Here is a 14,236-nt window from a genome sequence, read left to right as displayed (position 1 = left end):
GCATACATACTTACTGGGGGAAAATTGCAGCATTGATTTTCTGATGTGCTACAGGGTAAAACAATAAATGTGGATTCTCTAGATTTCTTATCACATCTAGATGTTAAAAGGAAAGGAAATGTAAAGGAATAAGGAAGAAGGGATTCAGGGAGGGAAGGAACAAAGGAAAAAAGATAGAAGACAAGGATGAGAGATAGGAAGGAGGCAGAAAAAAATGTTTGGGTAGTGAAAGAACAGTAATGTGTAAAATAAAAATAAGTTCAACAAAATCAAATAAAAATGCAATTCTTTGACAAAAATAAGTTCTTTCAGGAAATAAATTCAATCAAAAATTTTAACCACAACTTCAAGTACTGGTGGATTTAATACTCATTGTTTCTCCCCAGTTAAATGAATATGACAGAGTAGTTCTAGCTGATTAACACCAAGTCACCTCTCTGTGGCTTTCTAATTTCCATTCGGTCTCGATTTCTACTTTTCAGCTTGTTTCAGCTCTCACTGCTGCTTGTTCACTTTCACTGTTGAAGAATCTCACAAATAGCAGTTTACCTTATCTTGCTGAGTCAAATATCATCACTTCATTGATTTGCCATTGTTTTCTCAGTAGGAAATCACTGAGTAACTTATACCTAACACAATCATCTATGGAATGTAGAGGACACATGCATGCATTATTAATATCACACACTTATTTGAGTGTTATCTTTCAATGATGTTTTTTGAAAGAGACAAATTCCAAGTATTCATTTTAGAGATTTGTGGAGAAAAAAACATATATTTGCAAGTATCCAGTCAATCACTTTTATACACAGAAAACTTGTTTTACATCTAAGTAAAGAAAATTGAATGCTCCTTTCTTGAGGGTTCTATTCAAAATTGGTGATCAAATATTTCCTAGGGTGGATAGCCTGTTTTTAGAATCGTTACTACTTTGTAGTGTTTGGATATATGCCTGAAGTAACATAAGTAATGGTTTAATTTGATAGTAAAGAGGCAATTACCAAGGATATTGAGCTTGAAAATGTCAGAGATTGGATGATAGCACTGCCTCAGTTTTCTTACCAATATGTTTATGTTCTTTACATGTCTTGTTCCATGTGTGTGACATCCTGTCTTGATTACTAAGTCCTTAGGTAAAGTTATTGATTGAAACTGTAGACCACATTTTAAGAAAGACCAAGCTTAAAGTGTTCACTAGAATTCTCTATTTGAAGTAGTTATGCACAGTGTGAAATGCAAAGTCAATCAAATGTGAAAGAACAAAATTGTGCAAAAGTGTGCAAAATTTGTTATATAATTTCCTAAGACATTCTAAATGTCATACTGAGGACTGGTAAAACAAAAATATGGAATTAAAATTTACTGCCAATCTTTTTCCTAGAATTATATTACACAAAATGAGTTATGAACACAGTGGAGAATTATATAAATAATTGATTAATGGGCACTAAGGCCTTCCCAGGTGGTGCTAATGGTAAAGAACCCACCTACCAACGCAAGAGATGTAAGAGACATGGGTTCAATCCCTAGGTCGGGAAGATTCTCCTGGAGGAGGACATGGCTACCCACTCCAGTGTTCTTGCCTGGAAAATCCTATGGACAGAAGAGACTGGGAGGCTACAGTCCATGGAGTTACAAAAAAATTGGACAGCATTTAGCAACTAAACAAAAGCAACAATCCTCATAGAATGTGTTAGAAATTATTCCCTCAACTTCTATCCTTTAAAAATGACTGTATAGAATTAGTATAATTTCATTCTTGAATTCATTTTTGTTACAATGTATTTATCTCTTTTTTTGGTTTTTCTCAGGATTTGCATGTCTCTGCTTATACAGGTCATCTATTCTTACATACTGTCTACTTTATCCATTAGAGCCCTTAGCATATTACTCAGAGTTGTTTTAAATCCTTGCCTTGATAATTACAACATTCTTGGCATCCCTGGCGCTGACGATTGCTCTGTCTACTCAAAATGTGTTTTTGCCTCTTGATGTGCCTTGTAATTTTTTTCTTGATACCCAGACATGATGTACTGGGTAGAATTGTAAATGGATTCTTTAAAATGTGATGGTAAATTGGGGAGAGAAGCATTCTAGAGTCCTAGGATTGGTCTCAATATTTTACTGAGTCTAAGCCTCTGGACTCTTCACAACTATTTCTCAGTTTTTTTTTTCCCCACTTTATATGGAGCAAGATGGTCTGAAATTAAGATACCCTTTTTCCATGCAGTAGTCTAGAGGGGCCTGGAGTAGGGTGTTTTTCTTGCCCCAGGTCAGTTAGGCTCTGATAATACCCCCTGCACACTGTGCTCCCATTAACCAGTTTACCCTGAGGAGAGACCTTGTTGATAACAACAGTGTTTGGCTTCTTTCAGAATGCTTCTTTTCTGCCTCCCTTCACTGAAAGCAAGGGATTTTTTCCTGATATTTAATATGGAAAATTGCTTGAGTTCCTGGAATTAAAACTTACTATATTTTAGGGACCCCCATATGACTGGATCCCATTGAATTTTTTCTCTCAGAATTATCCACAGTGAATCTCCAGCAATTCATCAATTACATTTCAGGTGTTCCTACCCAGGCTTTGGTTCCTGTGGTGATTTCCCATCCTGAGTTTTTGCTCTTGAGTGTCTGTTTAGATAATCTGAAATTCTCTGTGTATTCCAAAAGAATATACAGATTTGTTATTAGAATAAATGTGAGTCTGTCATTTCAATGAATACAAAAAAAGATGAAACGACAACTGTAATTTTTGTGTACGAATAAAAGAAAATATAACTAAAATGTATACTTTGACTTATAATTCCTGAATAGTTATAAAAAAGATACACAAACTTTACATAATTAGAATTATAATGTCTTACTGAAATTCATTATAGTAGAATAAAGAGCTATCACATTCATTGATAGGAAATCAGAAATCATAAAGATGATCATTCTCTTCAAATCAGTATACAGATTCCTTGTAATTCTTCCTAAAATTTCAAAACCCCAAGGTTCATGAAATTTGATGATTTTTGTAGAATTTTGCTTTTAATTTTTAAAATCCATAATAAAAGAGCAAAAAGCCAAGAATAATCAAGGTACTCCAGAAGAAATACAAGGGAAGGGAGTATTACCCTTCCAAATATTTTGAACAGGGTGACCAAATAAGATGTGTCTCACGTACTCTCCCCAGCAATGATTTGGTGTTTATCCACAGATGTATGCATCTTTGTGGGAGCTCTGGGATCCAAATAGGAGATTGTGAAATGCGGGTACACTCCAAAACAGAAAATGACATTTGAGAAGGGAAGTTTGCAACAACGGAGAAAGCAATGGCACCCCACTCCAGTACTCTTGTCTGGAAAATCCCATGGAGGGAAGAGCCTGGTAGGCTACAGTCCATGGGGTCGCTACGAGTCGGACACGACTGAGCGACTTCACTTTCACTTTTCCCTTTCATGTACTGGAGAAGGAAATGGCAAACCACTCCAGTATTCTTGCCTGGAGAATCCCATGGACAGGGGAGCCCGGTGGGCTGCCATCTATGGGGTCGCACAGAGTCGGACACGACTGACGCGACTTAGCAGCAGCAGCAGCAGTTTGCAACAAGGTTACAGACCCAAAGAGTGTGTTCCCGGCTGCAGACACGGCAAAAAGCTCTGTATGTCTGAGAACTCAGCTACGGGCTGTTTCTATTTGATTGTATCACCAACACCATATGCCAAGGCACACAAAAAGAGTCATTCCCACCTCCATGTTGAGTAATAAACATCCAGACCTCAGTACCAGCTGTGGACCTTGAAGTGGCTCATGAACTGGCTAAAGTCCCTGTATAAAAATTTACTCAATCTCAGGAATAACCAAGGGAATCTAAATAAAACCTTAAATACCATTTCAGACCCATCTCACTAACAAAACTTAAAGAAAAAAAAAATCATTTCTTGGGGAGATTACAGAATTAGAACATAGAGACAATGGTTGAACTTTGTAAACATAGTAAATATCACAGTGCATGAGGAAATTTTATGGTATGTCAATCATTCCTCAAGATGACTGTTACTAAAACTCATTCAATAATATGCTAAAAGTAATGATGTGGCACAATGAGGACTAAAATGCTGTGTTGGCTAAGGCAAAACTGTATCGACTTGATTGGAGTATAATTTCTTTGGAGCAAACTCTGAAATTACCTAGTAGGGAAAAATATAGATATAGATATACAGTTTATATCCTATTAGTACTATTTCTCTTCTACAACAGAGTACATGTACAGGAATGTTTATAATAGTCACGTTATATAAAATATTGTAAATAGTTGTCCATCCACAGAATGTCATGATATAATCACACAGCAGAACACTATCCGTAGAGCTTAAAAAAATAAGAAAACACATGATTGCATCTTTAAGAGTATTCAGCATAAGTAGAACATCTATGACTCCATTTGCATAGTATTTTAGAAAATCTAAACAGTAGAGTGTTGAGGAAATGACATGAATGATAGACATAAAATTTCTAAGAAAATGTTCATGAAATTCAGGCTTGTAGTTTCTATTGGAAGAAAGGTGTTCTTAAGAAACTGGCAACAATCTATTTCTTAACTTGTTTACAGGACATATAGAAGTTTATTTCATCATTTATTTCAACTATATACTTGTATTTTTTCACTTTGTATTGGTTTGATATTTCTAAAACCTGAAATCACATGTATAATACTTTAAAATATTTATAAAATATTTTTATGTTGATATAAATTAGTTACAATTTCAAAGTCAATTAATGAGTTAAAAAGACGTTTGTAATACATATCATTAAAAAAAGGCTTTAAATTCCCTAAATGCCAGACCAAACCAGTTAGAGATCAAAAAGATAAACAGCCCATAAGAAAATGAAATAATTGGGCTTCCCTGGTGGCTCAGATAGTAAAGAGTCTGCCTGCAATGCAAGAGACCGGAGTTCAATCCCTGGGTTGGGAAGATCCCCTGAGAAGGGAATGGCAACCCACTCCAGTGTTCTTCTCTGGAGAATTGCATGAACAGAGGAGCCTGGCAGGCCACAGTCGATGGGGTCGCATAGAGTTGGACACAACTAAGTGACTAACACACATATGTAAAGGTCTGAGGATAAGAGCTAAATAGTTCAAAAATTTTAGAGGGCATTGTGGCTGAGATATAAGTACAATGAGTTTAGGGCAACAATTTTTTTTGGTAACACCAGACCTGGAAAATATAACTATGGCTTTCACATTAGACCAGTTCAATGATCTGTTATATCCATTCATATGAATATTATCGCACCAATTTAAAGAATGATGTAGATTTTAACATGTTGTGAGTAAATATGTCAAATCTATATTAAGTGAAAAAATAGATAAAGATGATTAGTCATCATCCTTATTGGTAAAAAAATAATATATATATATGTTTAATAATATGTAGACAATATCTTGATGAAAAGACAAGAAAAGTTAAAACTTTTTATATAAGAAAAACATGAAGCCAGTTACCATTCATTATATATGCTTTTGTTCTATTCAATTTTTTTTAGCAATTTATATTAGCTATGTTTATCATTATGTCAAGAATGAAATGATACTCATAGTGCATTCAGAATTGCTTAATAAAGAACATGATAGAGTACAGCAATGAGAATCAATGACAGTGTGAAAGTGTAAGTTGCTCAGTCATGTCTGACTCTTTGTGACCCCATGGACTGTGGCCCACCAGACTCCTCTGTCCATGGAATTCTCCAAGAAAGAATACTGGAGTGGATTGCCATTCCCTTCTCCAGGGGATCTTTCCAACCCAGGAAGTGAGCCTGGGTTTCCAGCACTGTAGGTGGATTCTTTACTGCCTGTGCTATCAGGGAAGCACAGTGCTTACAGTAAAAGAAAGATCTGTTAAAGATAATAGAGTTAAAATTTTCCAATTGTTACTGAGAACTACATTTGTTTCATAATATGTATCCATACAGAATCATATACCTTCCCTATATTAATGAGTAATACAACAAATATCCCAGAAAATTATCGATTGGAACTAGGACAGCATCTCTAATTATCAGAATATATTCCTAATTTTATGTTTTACATGAATTTCTGAAAGAAGAATTGAGGTCAAGGCCCTGGTCTTATTTACCTTCAATTCATAGAGCCTAACTCACTGTTTACACCAGGAAGTACTTAATGGTTGTTAAATTATTTATTGTGAAATAAATGCAGTGTAAATTCAAAATCATGTATAAAGTTAAGGATTTTTAAAGCATTTTTTAAAATCTTAGCTCTATTAAACAATGTATCTATTAAAAATCAAAATTATAGACTGGATTATGTTCCTTTAATATTCATATATTGAAGTCTGAGAGTATTTGAAGGTAGGTCCTTTAAAGAGGTGTGTGTGTTAGTCACTCAGTCGTGTCTGTCTGACTCTGTGTGACTCCATGGACTGTAGCCCACTAGGCTCCTCTGTCCGTGGAATTCTATACTGGAGTGAGTTGCCCATTCCCTTCTCCAGGGGATCTTCCTTACCCAAGGATCAAACCCAGGTCTCCTGCATTTCAGGCCAACTCTTTACCATCTGAGCCACCAGGGGAGACCAGCACTTATTTTTAAAGAGGTAATTAAAGTTTAGTGAGTCAATAAGAGTGACTCCTAATCCAATATGACAGATTGCCTTATAAGACAAAGAGACTCAAAGGATGTGCATATACAAAGGAAAGACTATGAGAGGACATAGCAAGAAGGTGAACATCTACAAGGCAGATAGACAGGCTTCAAGGAAAAGCAGCTCTGACAATACTTTGTTCTTTAACTTCTAGCTTCTGGATCTGCGAGACAATAAATTTTTTTATACCACTCAGTCGTTTAGATTTAGTTATAGCATCACTAAAAAACTACTACATTAAGGAAGTTAAATCAACTACTATTTCTAATACCCAATATGATCTTTTGTTTGTTAGTTCACATTTCTTCATGACTCTCAAAAATATCTGGAGTGATAAAAATTGCTGGAGAGGGTGTGGGGAAAAAGGAAACTCCCTACACTGTTGGTAGGAATGTAAGTTGGTGCAGCTGTGGAAAACAGTATGAAAGTTCCTGAAAAACCTAAATATAGAATTACCATATGATTCATCAATCCTATTCCTGGGAATAAATGGAAAAAGTTATAATTCAAAAACATACATGCACCCCTATATTCATAGCAGCACTATTCACAATAGCCAGTTCATGAAAAAAACCTAAATGTCCATCAACAGATGAATGGATGAAGAAGGCACGGTACATATATACAATGGAATACTATGCAGCCACAATAAAAAAAGAATGAAATAATGTCATTCGCAGCAATATGAATATGACTACAGATTATCATAGTAAGAGCAGTGAGTCAGAAAGAGAAACAGGAATACCATATGATACCACTTATATGTAGAATCTAAAGTATGATGCAAATGAACCTATCTACAAAATAGAAACATCCACAAAGAGAACAGACTTGTGGTTGCCATGGGGGAGGATAGGTGTGGGAGGGACAGAGTGGGAGTTCTGGGTTAGCAGAGGTACACTATTTTACATAGAAGGGATAAACAGCAAAGTAAGTAAGCAAGTGTTAGTTAGCTCAGTCGTGCCCGACTCTTTGCGACCCCATGGACTGCAGCCCACCAGGATCCTCTGTCCATGAGATTTTCCAGGAAAGGATTCTGGAGTGGGTTGCCATTTCCTTCCCCAGGGGACTTCCCAACCCAGGGATCGAGCCCAGGTCTCCTGCACTGCAGACATATTTTTTACCGACTGAGCTACAAGGGAAGCCCTGTAATATATATACAGAGAAATATATTCAATATTGTGAGATAAATTATAATGAAAAAGAAGACAAATAATGCATACTATGTAAAACTGAATTATTTGGCTATACAGCAGAAATTAACACAACCTTGTAAATCAACTACAGTTTAGTAAAAAAAAAATATACATATATTTGGAATGAAAACCAGCCTCAGTTGATGAAATCAGATATGAGCTAGATATGAGCTTCTACAAAAGAAAATGATTCTTTATTAGGAAAGGCAAACAATTACAAATGGAATATAGGTAACTAGTGTAGTGAAAAATATGCTCTTTTTAACACTTAGAGCTATAAACTCTTTTAAGTTTATACTTAATTTTTTAGGTTTCTGTATCATACTCCCCTAAGAAGTATAATAGTCTTCCCAGGTGGCTCAGTAGGTAAATGAAGAATCTACCTACAATGCAGGAGACATGGATTTTATTCCTGGGTTGGGAATATCCTCTGGAGGAGGGCATGAAAACCCACTCCAGTATTCCTGCCAGGAGAATCCCATGGACAGAGAAGCCTGTAGGCTACAGTCCATAGGGTTACAAAGAGTCAGCCATGACTAAAGTGACCGAGCATGCACACAAGAAGTATAACATACTAGGAAACTTTTCAATATGACCAGCTATGATGAAGCAGTTCACATAGGACTTACTAAATTTTCATCGCAAATTTAAGTTCAGTTCAGTTCAGTCGCTCAGTCGTGTCCGACTCTTTGCGACCCCATGAATTGCAGCATACCAGGCCTCCCTGTCCATCACCAACTCCCGGAGTTTACCCAAATAATTATTTACCCATGTCCATCGAGTCAGTGATGCCATCCAACCATCTCATTCTCTGTCATCCCCTTCTCCTCCTGCCCTCAATCCTACCCAGCATTAGGGTCTTTTCCAATGAGTCAACTCTTCCCATGAGGTGGCCAAAGTATTGGAGTTTCAGCTTCAACATCAGTCCTTCCACTGAACACACAGGATTAATCTCCTTTAGGATGGATTGATTGGATCTCCTTGCAGTCCAAGGGACTCTCAAGAGTCTTCTCCAACACCACAGTTCAAAACCATCAATTCTGTGGCGCTCATCTTTCTTCACCATCCAACTCTCACATCCATACATGAGCACTGGAAAAACCATAGCCTTGACTAGCTGGACGCTTGTTAGCAAAGTAATGTCTCTGCTTTTAAATATGCTATCTAGGTTGGCCATAACCTTCCTTCCAAGCAGTAAGCGTCTTTTAATTTCATGGCTGCAATCACCATCAGCAGTGATTTTGGAGCCCAAAAAAATAAAGTCTGACACTGTCCATTCAGGTATGACCTAGATCAAATCCCTTATGAGAATACAGTAGAAGTGACAAATAGATCTAAGAGACTAGATCTGATAGACAGAGTGCCTGATGAACTATGGACAGAGGTTCGTGACATTGTACAGGAGACAGGGATCAAGAAAATCCCCATGGAAAAGAAATGCAAAAAAGAAAAATGGCTGTCTGAGGAGGCCTTACAGATAGCTGGGAAGAGAAAAGAAGCGAAAAGCAAAGGAGAAAAGGAAAGATATTCTCATCTGAATGCAGAGTTCCAAAGAATAGCAAGGAGAGATAAGAAAGCCTTCCTCAGAGATCAGTGCAAACAAATAGAGGAAAACAACAGATTGGGAAAGACTAGAGACCTCTTCAAGAAAATTAGAGATACCAAAGGAACATTTCATGCAAAGATAGGCTCGATAAACGACAGAAATGGTATGGCACTAACAGAAGCAGAAGATATTAAGGAGAGGTGGCAAGAATACACAGAAGAACTGTACAAAAAAGATCTTCACGACCCAGATAATCACAATGGTGTGATCACTCACCTAGAGCCAGACATCCTGGAATGTGAAGTCAAATGGGCCTTAGAAAGCATCACTACGAACAAAGCTAGTGGAGGTGATGGAATTCCAGTTGAGCTATTTCAAATCCTCAAAGGTGATGCTGTGAAAGTGCTGCACTCGATATGCCAGCAAATCTGGAAAACTCAGCAGTGGCCACAGGACTGGAAAAGGTCAGTTTTCGTTCCAATCCCAAAGAAAGGCAATGCCAAAGAATGCTCAAACTACCCCACAATTGCACTCATCTCACATGCTAGCAAAGTAATGCTCAAAATTCTCCAAGCCAGGCTTCAGCAATACGTGAACCGTGAACTTCCAGATGTTCAAGCTGGTTTTAGAAAAGGCAGAGGAACCAGAGATCTCATTGCCAATATCCGCTGGATCATCGAAAAAGCAAGAGATTTCCAGAAAAACATCTATTTCTGCTTTATTGACTATGCCAAAGCCTTTGACTGTGTGGATCACAATAAACTGTGGAAAATTCTGAAAGAGATGGGAATACCAGACCATCTGACCTGTCTTTTGAGAAACCTGTATGCAGGTCAGGAAGCAACAGTAACAAACATTACACTCTCTTTAACGAGCAGTCCCTTGGAGTATAAGAAGATCCTACTAGTCCATCCTAAATGAAATCAGTTCTAAATGTTCATTGAAAAGACTGATGTTGAAGCTGAAACTCCAACACTTTCGCCACCTGATGCAAAGAACTGACTCATTGGAAAAGACCCTGATGCTGGGAAAGATTGAAGGTGGGAGGAGAAGGGAACAAGAGAGGGTGAGATGGTTGGATGGCTTCACCGACTCAATGGACATGAGTTTGGGTAAACTCCGGGAGTTGGTTATGGACAGGGAGGCCTGGCGTGCTGCAGTCCATGGGGTCGCAAAGAGTTGGACACAACTGAGCAACTGACCTGAAATGAGCAGAAGTCCATTGTCCTCCCCTATGAAAACTCTCTGTGTGTTTGTGCTCAATTGCTTTGTGCTGGAGTCCAGCTCTGGCAGCCAGGGAATCGCCCTGAAGGGATGAACAGGGTCGGCGAATAATGTAGCCTCTCACTCATTTGGACTGCATGTTTGTTTTAACCATCAGGTTTTCTTTTATATTTTACAAAAGCATTAGGTCAGAGGTATGACATCTTCAGTTTTCCCTCACCCAGATTTACTGTCTCCATAAATCATTGTTGTCCTTCAGAGTTCCCTCTTAAGTGTCCTCGTGATAACATTGTAACTCAAGTTTGTCTCTGAGCTGTATACCACATTCCTCAGTTTATTTCTTATCTCTCTAAATCCTGCTATCCTTTATTAACTCAAGCCCATCATCTCCTGAAAAAGCTTTTAGCTATTAGTACCTCTAAAATACCTAGTTTCCATAAGCTATAGTAAAATATGCCAACACTACAACATACCTTAAACTTTTATATAACTATTCTTAATTATTCCTAACCCCTAAACCCAGCAAACTTGTTTTGCCATAGACATTCCCCTTACAGGCAGGTTTCAGATAACAATGTTTCCCATGGCCTCAAGCTGCAGCCTATGTGCTCATCCTGAAACATTCTTTGTAAAGATCCTTGAACAAATGTCAATAGTTAACTTTATGGATTATAACATTCTTTCCAGCAAGCTCACCCGGAGGAAGGAAAGGACAAGTCAGAATCACAAGACCTAACTCCTTCATCCCGGGACCGTGCCTGCGGGATGAGGAGAGGAGGTTGGGGCCATGCCTCCATTTTGTCAGCAATGCCTAACGCAGCTCCCAACAGCTTGGTTGTGTCTGAATCTTTGCAACCTTATGGACTATAGCTCAACAGGCTTCTCTGTGCATGGAATTTTCCTAGTAAGAATACTGGTGTGGGTTGCCATTTCTTCCTCCAGGATATTTTCCTGACCCAGGGATTGAACCTGCATCTCTTGCATCTTCTACATTACAGGGAGATTCTTTACCGCTGGAAAGCTCAGTGTATTAGACTTACCTGTGATATTCTGCATGTGACAAAAAATACATCTTTCATTGGATTGATACTTATTAACAAGTTTTATATTTCATTTTGTTTTGGTAACAATCTTTTAGGTATTGAAGTATTCTACGAGATAGATGACTGTAAAGAAAGAGAAACCACAGCAAGACATTTCTTGCCTCCCTTTCCCAATTAGTTATTGAACCACAGTTCATTGATATTAATTGTGGAGTTTGGGGAGAAGTGACAGTTTTAAAAATATATTCCTTTCATCTTCCTAGACTTTTCTTAAACCTCCTTAGCTTTTTCTGATAGCTACTTTAGAATGAAAAGCAGAGTCTCTTACCTAACACTTCACTTTAAAACTGGTTCCAAAGCTGAGTGTCATGTTGTTGCAGCCAGAAGTCAAAGAAATGGAAAGCATTCAATTTTTTACCCTTTGTAGAAAGGTCATTTTGCCTGGTAGTCCTGCCATGTCAACAGGCACATAAGAAGGTGAGAATGGAATTTGCCCACAGTATTTCTCCATTGTGCCACCCACGGAATGCCTTAGTGTGTATACAGAAGGGTTTCCTAGAATCTCAGCAATCAGCTCTCCACAGGGTCTATAATCATAACATTATAGTTGGTGTTCTGGAGTTTCTTCAAGATGGTCCAGTTGTAGACAACACTCTCACAGACAAGTTTTAAATATCCACTCATTTAAAGAAAAAAATCTTGAAGATTTTGCTGATTGCCAGGGTGACAATGAAGGCATTATGTTAACCGATAGGTCTAAAAAGTCATTTAGTCTATTTTCATAGCCTCTCTGTCCTGTGGCATGGGGAGAATCTTGAAGTTCCTGCTGGAAGGCTTGCTGTAGTCAATGATAAAATTTTGTGGAGACACCAACACAGTCACTTCATGACCTCTTTCCATGAGTTTCTGCAGAATAACCTTTAGATTGAGCCAGTGGCTCATGTCACGGGGCCACACCAAAACTTTCTCACAGAATCCACAGTCAGTATAGCAGAGCTGTAGCAATAGAATTGCTGAAACCCACGTCTCAGATGCCATAAGAGCAGCTCCCTCACACACTGCTCTGCAAAGGATGAATGTTTGCTGGGCTCAGAAGTGAAGTGGCAATTTAGACACCAGTTCAGTTCAATTCAGTTCAGTCACTCAGTCGTCTCCAACTCTTTGCGAACGCATGAATTGCAGCACGCCAGGCCTCCCTGTCCAACACCAACTCCCGGAGTCTACCAAACCCATGTCCATTGAGTCAGTGATGCCATCCAACCATCTCATCCTCTGTCGTCCCCTTCTTCTCCTGCCCCCAATCCTACCCAGCATCAGCGTCTTTTCCAATGAGTCAACTCTTTGCACGAGGTGGCCAAAGTATTGGAGTTTCAGCTTCAACATCAGTCTTTCCAATGAACACACAGGATTGATCTCCTTTAGGATGGATTGATTGGATCTCCTTGCAGTCCAAGGGACTCTCAAGAGTCTTCTCCAACACCACAGTTTAAAAGCATCAATTCTTCGACGCTCATCTTTCTTCACTGTCCAACTCTCACATCCATACATGACCACTGGAAAAACCATAGCCTTGACTAGATGGACTTTTGTTGGCAAAGTAATGTCTCTGCTTTTTAATATGCTATCTAGGTTGGTTATAACCTTCCTTCCAAGGAGTAAGCGTCTTTTAATTTCATGGCTGCAATCACCATCAGCAGTGATTTTGGAGCCCAAACAAATAAAGTCTGACACTGTTTCCACTGTTTCCCCATCTATGTCCCATGAAGTGATGGGACCAGTTGCCATGATCTTAGTTTTCTGGATATTGAGCTTTAAGCCGACGTTTTCATTCTCCTCTTTCACTTTCATCAAGAGGCTCTTTAGTTCTTCTTCACATTCTGCCATAAGGGTGGTGTCATCTGCATATCTGAGGTTATTGATATTTCTCCCGGCAATCTTGATTCTAGCTTGTGTTTCTTCCAGCCCAGCGTTTCTCATGATGTACTCTGCATATAAGTTAAATAAGCAGGGTGACAATATACAGCCTTGACATACTCCTTTTCCTATTTGGAACCAGTCTGTTGTTCCATGTCCAGTTCTAACTGTTGCTTCCTGACCTGCATACAGGTTTCTCAAGAGACAGGTCAGATGGTCTGGTATTCCCATCTCTTTCATAATTTTCCACAGTTTATTGTAATCCACACAGTCAATGGCTTCAACATAGATCACATTAAAAATTAATTTCTGGAGTTCAGAAATCGCACTTACATGCAGAGAACTTTGCCAGTTGTTAGTTGGTACAGTATTGTATAGTATTTATTCAGGAATAGATATGTAATATATACATATTTTGGAGGAAATAATTTTGACATTCTAGGAGCTTGCTTTAAATAGGTTAAAATAGAAAAATGATATTTTTAATTGACAATTTTAAAGTATAAAAATTCATTTTAGTAAGTCTACTAAATAACATGTTTTATCTTGGTGGAACATAATTAATAAATGGGGAAACATAAAAATATGTTTCTCATAAGGTTGGTCGTATGCTAACTTACGAATAAAGCACATACATCACATAATATAAGAGAAATACACTAAATA

At 38.0% G+C, this 14,236-nt stretch overlaps 1 pseudogene; it reads right to left on the bottom strand.

Annotated features, from left to right (window-relative positions):
* LOC145515427 (UDP-glucuronosyltransferase 2A3-like) overlaps positions 1-12,694 on the bottom strand; it is a 28,093-nt pseudogene extending 15,399 nt beyond the window's left edge.
* Between the last annotated feature and the right edge of the window lie 1,542 nt (positions 12,695-14,236).

The sequence above is a fragment of the Giraffa tippelskirchi genome, chromosome 1 (genome assembly GCF_054371585.1).
Source record: "Giraffa tippelskirchi isolate mGirTip1 chromosome 1, T2T-mGirTip1v1.2.pri, whole genome shotgun sequence".
NCBI lineage: Eukaryota > Metazoa > Chordata > Mammalia > Artiodactyla > Giraffidae > Giraffa > Giraffa tippelskirchi.
This window is presented reverse-complemented; position numbering and strand designations above follow the sequence as displayed.